The sequence below is a fragment of the Nothobranchius furzeri genome, chromosome 13 (genome assembly GCF_043380555.1).
Source record: "Nothobranchius furzeri strain GRZ-AD chromosome 13, NfurGRZ-RIMD1, whole genome shotgun sequence".
NCBI classification, from domain to species: domain Eukaryota; kingdom Metazoa; phylum Chordata; class Actinopteri; order Cyprinodontiformes; family Nothobranchiidae; genus Nothobranchius; species Nothobranchius furzeri.
Window position 1 is genome coordinate 55,469,546 of NC_091753.1, and position 8,224 is coordinate 55,477,769.

Consider the following 8,224-nt stretch of genomic DNA (forward strand, 5'->3'; position numbering starts at 1 on the left):
GAAGCTCCTTCATGGAGACCCCCCCCCCCCCCACACACACACACACACACACACACACCCACCCCCATGGAGATGGAGACCAGTGAAACGCTTCACTCCAGCAGCATCTCCCACTCCCGTTCTCTTGCTCTCCATCCATCCATCCATCCATCCATCCATCCATTCATTCATTTTCATTTTCATCCGCTTATCCGGAGTCGGGTCGCGGGGGCAGCAGCCTAAGTCGAAAGGCCCAGATTTCCCTCTCCCCAGTCACTTGGGCCAGCTCCTCCAGGGAAATCCCAAGGCGTTCCCTCATCAGGTGAGAGACATAGTTTGTCCACCGTGTCCTGGGTCAACCTTTAGGTCTCCTCCTGGTTGGATGTGCCCGGAAAACCTCACCAGGGAGGCGTCCAGGAGGCATCCTGATCAGATGCCTGAGCCACCTCAACTGGCTCCTCTCGATGTGGCGGAGCAGCTAATCTACTCCAAGCCCCTTCCGAATGACCAAGCTTCTCACCCTATCTCTAAGGGAGAGCCCAGCCGCTCTGGGCTCATTTCGGCCGCTTGTATCCATGATCTCATTTCTTCAGTAACTACCCAAAGCTCATGACCATAGGTGAGGGTAGGAACGTAGATCGACCGGTAAATCGAGAGCTTCATCTTCTGGCTCAGCTCTCTCTTCACCACGACAGACCGGTACAACGCCCGCATCACTGCAGACGCAGCACCAATCCGCCTATCGATCTCACACTCCAGCTTTCCCTCACTCGTGAACAAGACCCCAAGATATTTAAACTCCTCCACTTGGGGCAGGACCTCATCCCTGACCCGGAGATTTTGAATTCCTAAACTTGACAGGATGTCCAGACAGACTCCTGATTCCTTCTGTCAGCGCTTCTCCTCAGGAACGTCCACACACGACGCTCGCCTCCACCGACTCAGTGACGTAGAAGACAGATTTAATGCGACATGATCGTTCAGACTGCAGTCGCTTTCAAAAGCATCAGATGTGTATCGGAATCAGTACCACATATGAAAGTGACCTGAGTCAGATTTGAAAAAAATGGATCCGTGCCGTCGTAAAAACATCAGATACGAGTCGGATTTGATGCGCTTTTGCCTGCAGTGTGAACGTAGCCCGAGTTAGGCCGGGCCAATCACAGCGCTCTATGTCTGTAGAGAGACGTTGGGCTGTGCACCTTTAGGGCAACGCTACTTTTTTTTTTATGATGATTGCAGAACTGCAATGGAGCAAAACAGCAAAGATGGCAGCGGGCGAGGAATCGTGCTCGTTTACAACGGCTTTGGCATCAAGATTGGTCGATTAAGTCTTGGACTTTTCTTTGAAACGTGAGCAGAGAGAGGTACTTGCTCCATGTCGTCTTCGACAGTGTGCAGCGGACAGTCCCGTTGATTGATTTCAATCGATATAAATATTTTGCATTGTTCATTGGTCTGATTGGTCCCAGCACTGTCTTTGGAAAGACAACTGTAGATTGTGTCTCTATGACTGAGCCGTGTGTGTGTGTGTGTGTGTGTGTGTGCGCGCGCACTTGTCTTTATGGGGTTGTGTGGACCAACCCCAGACGGGAGACCAACATTGTGTGGACATTCACCATTGTGTGGACGTTTACCCGGTCCACACAACCAAAATCCTAGAGGAAGCTTCCTTTGTCCCACCTAGAGTTAAACATAATTTTTGCACCATTCTGGCTATAGTGGAAGTCAGGGTCCACACAAACAACTCAGAAAACGTAGTCCACACAAACCCATAAAAACACGTGTGTGTGTGTGTGTGTGTGTGTGTGTGTGTGTGTGTGTGTGTGTGTGTGTGTGTGTGTGTGTGTGTGTGTGTGTGTGTGTGTGTGGCCCGGAGGACAGAGGACAGGAGAACACGCAGCTAATTAATTAAATAATGTGGTTCTGTACCTTTCTCTTCAGCACAGCCGACAAAGGTTTATGATGGGTCAGTCCTCCTGCATGCTCAGATCATTCCCTTCCCTTGCTTGAAAAATTGTTCCAAAATGAAAGTTGAACCCACATCTTTTTTATCTGTGAATTCAATGCCGTTCGGCGAGTCTCACATAAAAATTTGGGCATCTTACTGTAAAAAATATACCATTAATGTAAAAAAGAAACTCTAAATAAACTATGTTCACATCCAGAATCAAACCCAGATCTTCTGCATGGGAGTCCGACGTCTTACTAGGTGAGCTAAAGCACCAGTGATATCCTTTGTATCTGTAACTTTTATATCCTTGATGACAGCTGAAACAACATTCAAAGAACGGAAAGTAGCTAAGAGTCCTCAGAAATGTAGCTAGCTTTGTCACTAGGCGTTAGGAACAGCGACAAAGTGGCACTGCCTCTCTCTCTGCTGCTAAAGCTACGGATAGCAAATGCTACGGGCGATGCCTGAGCGTGAACGCGCATGAAGCAGCCTGCTCGACCCGAGCATCTCTCTTTTTCTGTGATTTTACAGAAAAACAGGCAATCACAGTAAAAATGCCAGGGCTCATTCTACAGGACCAGGGCATTGCAGGAGAATGTATGAAGAAGACATTTATTATTTCTATACATGTTTTGGCTGTCACACTTCCATAGTGTACCTTTAATTCTGCACAGAGAAAGAGTCTGGGAACTCCTATTCAAATTACCCCGCCCCGTGAGAATTCTAACCGAGCCAATCAGCGCTGAGTATCGTACGTCACACACCACAACGCCGAGTTTGTCTGTCATAAACATGGTGACTGATCGAGTTTGCTGCAGCTCTTCCCTTAGTTCTAAATGACTTGAACTTTTTTTACTATAACTAGAAATCTACCGCGTCGTGCGGTACAGTCGGGATTTCCTTCTTTTTTCTGATTGGTGATTTTTAAGCCTTCTAATCCCGCCCCTCATGTGCCTCTCTGCCTGTGAGTTACCAGACTCATTCTCTGTGCAGAATTAAACAGAGGACGAGTCCGGCAGGCCAGGCTAACCTGAAACATCAAGTCGGCTGATCAGACCTGGGGGACCAGTTCAGATCCATTTATGTGGCTTTGATCAAATCTGTGGTTTTTGGCGATTCTTAGTCTCCACCAGACGGGGACTCGAGTCTAAGACTTACCTTAAAGAGCAAGTCACCCCAAAATCTACTTTATTTTCTGATAAACTATATAAATGTGTGTCTAATCGTGCTGCAGACACGTGTAGTCAATAGTTTTGCACATTAGTGCATTTTAGTTCAAATTTTTATTTTCTGCCTAAAACTGTCAGTGTTGTGCCGTTGTCAGGTAAAAACTCTGCACTGCATTTGACTTTAAATCTGCCATCGCTATTGGCTAAGAGGTACCCTATGACGTTAGCTGGTACCATACGATGTCACAATGTCGTTGTGAGCCTGTGTGCGTGTGTATTTGTTAGCGGCTCCGCCCTCTCGGTCTGCTAGGCAACAGCATTTGTTGCATTTTTCAAACAGGAAGTAGGAGTGGAGTAAGAATCTGGTAGGGGGTGACTTGCTCTTTAAGATGGCTCCTTGTGATTCTACTTGACCTTGAGATTGTCGACTTCACTGAGGTCCTATAAACCTCAACATGGTGTGGTTAAAAGTGACGGTAATGGCTGCTTCTAATAATCAAATCCATTTATCTGTTTATGAGCTTTCTCTGTCGCGGGTCCTAAACTGTGGAACCAACTTCCAGTCCCAGTTCGACTGGCATCCACCTTGGCAGATTTTAAGTCTAGACTAAAGACACACTATTTTACCCTTGCTTTTAATAGTTAGCTGTTAGTTTGGTTTTTACTACTCTTATTTTATCATCCATTGTAAGGTTTTATTGGTACTTTTTTATCGGCTTGTCTTTTTTATTGTTGGTTGTATTTCATAGTACTGTTTTATGTTTTCTATCTCTGTTATTGTGCGACTGTTCAGCACTTTGGTCAGCCGTATGGCTGTGTTTTTAAAGTGCTATATAAATAAAGGCGGTATGGTATTTATCTGTTTAATCAAAAGTGTGGGAGTAAGTTCCTTTTTCGTTGCATAAACTTTAAAAGAGAAGAGCTGAAAAAGTCTAGTTGTGTTGTGAATGGATCTCCTGTAGACCCTGTTTTGGTATAACTCTTCTCCTGCTGTTTAAATGCATTGATTTCTCATTGGCGACGCCTGAAGTTTAGGAGAACTAGAGCAGAGCAGATCATCTGGATCGCCTAAGATCCATCCATCCAATACAGCAACTGGACTTCTGCTGTTGAACGAAGACGTCTCATCTCAGATTCATCAGGCGTCCTTAGTTCTGCTCTTGGGTTGGAAATTCAGGGCTTATAAGGACTTTGTTCATCTTCTACTCATGTTGTAACAATAAGGAGAAATCATGAATGAGCAGGAACGTTCTACAACCCAGTGAAACTAATCCATAGAGTGTCAGTGACTGTCCACCTGGTCTTCTCTGTCCTCTGCTCATCAGATAAAGATGCGTGTGACTTTTATCAGAGTTTAAAAATGTAAAATCTAGTTTTTACCCACAAGGATTAGGGTTAGAGATAGGAACTGTTATCTTTCTCGCCTGAAACATATACATTTGAAGGATTTTGTTGGTTCCACGTGAGAAGCACCTTATCTGAAATGTGTGAGATCAAGCTGAGGTCTTACCTCTCTTTAGCTGAGGTTCAGCAGCAGATAGTGAGAGAAAACATGGTTAAAGATGAAGGCTTTTATTGATTTGATATGAAGAAACCAGTTGATGGCGCTGCCTCCTGCCCTGACAGGGTGGAGCTGCAGCTGCAGAGTCATTACCTGGTTCAGGTTTAGGGTGCATCAGTTTGAACGGAACCTCCAAAGACACCTCACTGAAAAACACACACAGCTGTGAGCATGCACATCAACACGCACACACACGCACACGCACACACACACACACACACACACCTGGAGCCCACCGTGCTGGTGATGAAAGGCAGCAGAAGAGAAAGAGAGACATAATTAATGCAGAATTTCCTCCATTTGACAACATTTATTATGAAGGCTTCAACATGAAAAGGGAGCAGCTCTAAACTGATTTAACTCTTATTTATCTGATGGATTCCAGTTTGTCCGTGTTACTGATGTCATATGTGTCATGGTCTGCGTCTGCTCCTTCCCTCATGTGTCTCCTTGTGTTCTCCATCCGACTCTAGGTTCTCCTTTTGTGTCTCCTAGCGCCCTCTTGTGTCCTTGTCTACGTCTCCCTCGTGTGACCCCAGATCTGCAGCCCCTCTAGGCCCCCCCCCCACCTCCCCCCCAGGTATCCCCCTCCAGGTCCTGTGCTCCCATGGTCCCCCTTAGTCACTCCCCTTTAGTTTTTCTTTCTGTAGTGTTTTCCTTTAGTTTCAGCTGTTCATCTATTAGTCTCTTTTACCCCCAAATTCCACTACCTCCGCTCCGCTCCGGTCCACCCCCGCCTTCTGCAGCCGCTCGCTTCCGAACTCAATTTTTACTGCTACCCGCTCTACAACGGCTCCGCTCCGGTGCGGAGACCTGAGGGGGGCAAACAAGCATGGCGGGATTTTCGAGATCTTGCGATACAGTCCGAGCAATAAACGCGGAAGTTAGATCCAAACACCCGTTGTGTGGGAGAAGCATCGAAATGAACTGTTTAATCTGCCCATCATTTGTGTTGAGAGATCAGCAGTGTTTGGATCAACAAAGTGTGACTACTTTGATAGTGGAAACTGTATTTATGGCTTACTTTTGTGCATTTAAACTTCAGCCGCTATTGATAGTTGTTAAATGTTGTTAAACCTGTGCATATGAAACAAAAAACGCCTTTTGTTTATCGATTTATTGTGAAAAACGGAAGTTGTGCTTGCTCCCTTTCCTGTTGGGTGGTTGTGATTTCTGTCCATTGACTGCGGAGGTGCTTCGGCGTCCGGCAAAAATAGGATTGATTCTATTTTTGCCGGACGCCGAAACAGAGGGCGGCGCACTGCGCCGCACTGCCGGAGCACAGCCGCAGTAGTGGAATTGCTCTGATTGACTACAACGGGACGGATTTCTCTCCGGAGTTCGTGCCGGAGCGGAGCGGAGGTAGTGGAATTTGGGGGTTAGTGTGTTTCTTTCCCCCCACCGGTTCTTTAGTTCTCCTTCCCCAGATTATTAGTTAGTTATTTTGCTCTTCTTGTTTTCAGGTTCTGTCTTTAATCTTAGATCATGTTATTTTTCTTCCTCTTCAACTCACTTCCCTCTCCCTGATGTCTCTCCCCACACACCTGCAGCTCATCTCCCTCTCTTCCTCCCCTGTGTATAAAACCCTGTCTGTGTCACAGTGTTTTGTCGGTTCATTGTTCAGACTCGTCTCGTTCCTCGCGCTAGCTTCTAGTGTTTCTAGGTCTCTAGTGTTTTGACTTCTCGGTTTAGATATTAGGATTTTTGGATTTTGGTTCCTGCCTTCTTGGATTACACCTAAATAAAGGATTTTATTTTCATCATCCACCTCCTGCCTCGTTCATCTGGTTTTCTGCATCTTGGGTCCTAAACTTCCTCCTGCCCCACTCGTGACAATATGTACCAGTTAGTCATGGAGTTCCTCAGGGTTTAGGGCTTGGTCTGATACTCTTTACTTTCTAAACGGTGTTTATTTTTTTCAGGTTTTGTAAATTTTTCAGATGCATCCTGTTTCCACTGATCATCCAACAGGTTAGAGAACGATGCAGCCCTTGCATCTCATACTGCAGTAAAAGCAGGTCAGGAGATTATTTAACAGACACAGAGACGAGTTTTCTCGCACCGGCGCTGAACTTTTCCTCAGTAATGCTTCAGGCTCTGAATGTTGTCATCAGTCCAATGAGTGTTTTCTACAGGAACCCATTTGGTTCTGACAGGTCAGACGTTCTCCAGAAGGGAGAGGCGGTGATCACTAAAGTATCAAAATAAGAGTCCTAATCAGGCGATAAAGGTGAATTGAAGCAGCAGAACTTTTCCCAGCTGTGCGCTCATTAGGAAAACGAGAACTAACCACATATGGAGCAGGAAGTGGTGATGCAGAAACAAACCGCTCTCTTCAGGTTGCTGATTTGAAGCAGTTTGGTGTAAAAACGAAAAATTTCTTGGGTCTCCAGGATTTAGGGATTTTTTAGGGTAAGTGGAACTGAGTGAACAGTGAGTTTGTGGTGCTAAGGGACCATAGTAAGTGTGGAAGGGGGTGTTTGGCTGGAAAATGTCATTAATAATACATCTGGAGTTCTAGAGGGAAAGGAGAACACCACTGATTAAAACCTTCCCAGAATGCAAAGCAGCTCATACTTGAGTTTGGATACCTGTTCCTCTGGGGTCCACAGCATCACATGCGGTGTGCCTCAGGGCTCAGTTCTAGGCCCAGTGCTTTTTAACCTCTATATGCTCACTCAGGGCAGCGCCATCAGGAGACACGGGGTGAATTTCCACAGTTACGCTGACGATACACAGTTGTACATCTCTGTGTCTCCTAATGACGCACAGCCAATGGATGCACTTTTTAACTGCATTTTAGATATTAAATCATGGATGACTGAAAACTTTCTCCAGCTCAACCAAGGCAAAACTGAAGTTTTAGTCATCGGTCCTGAGACCCAGAGAGAGAAACTTTTACCTAAACTACAATCGATGTCTTTTTATCCATCACTACAAGCGAAGAATCTGGGTGTGATTTTCGACTCTGAGCTGACTTTTATCCCCACATTAAAAACATCACAAAAATAGGTTTTTACCATCTTAAGAATATCGCCAGAGTCCGACCCATTCTCTCTCGGGCCAATGCAGAGACGCTAGTTCATGCTTTTATAACCAGTAGAATTGATTACTGCAATGCCCTGCTTTCTGTTCTTCCCAAAAAGAGCATCTCAGGTTTACAACTTTTACAAAACTCAGCAGCACGTGTCCTGATGAAGACCAGGAAGCGTGAGCACATCACTCCGGTTGTAAAATCACTGCACTGGCTCCCCGTATGTTTCAGGATCGATTTTAAGGTTCTTTTAATGGTTTTTAAGTGTCTTAATGGTCTTGGGCCTTCTTATCTTTCAGAAATGCTTTTACGATATAAACCATCGCAGTCTCTGCGCTCCTCTGGCAGCCGTCTCCTAGTTATCCCTAAAGTTAAGACTCACACCCACGGCGAGGTGTCCTTCAAGTACTACGGTCCTCGCCTTTGGAACGGGCTGCTGGAGGACCTCAGGGCCGAAGGGAACATCCAGGCTTTTAAGAATAGGCTCAAGACCCACATTTTAAGCTTAGCTTTTAACTGATTACTAT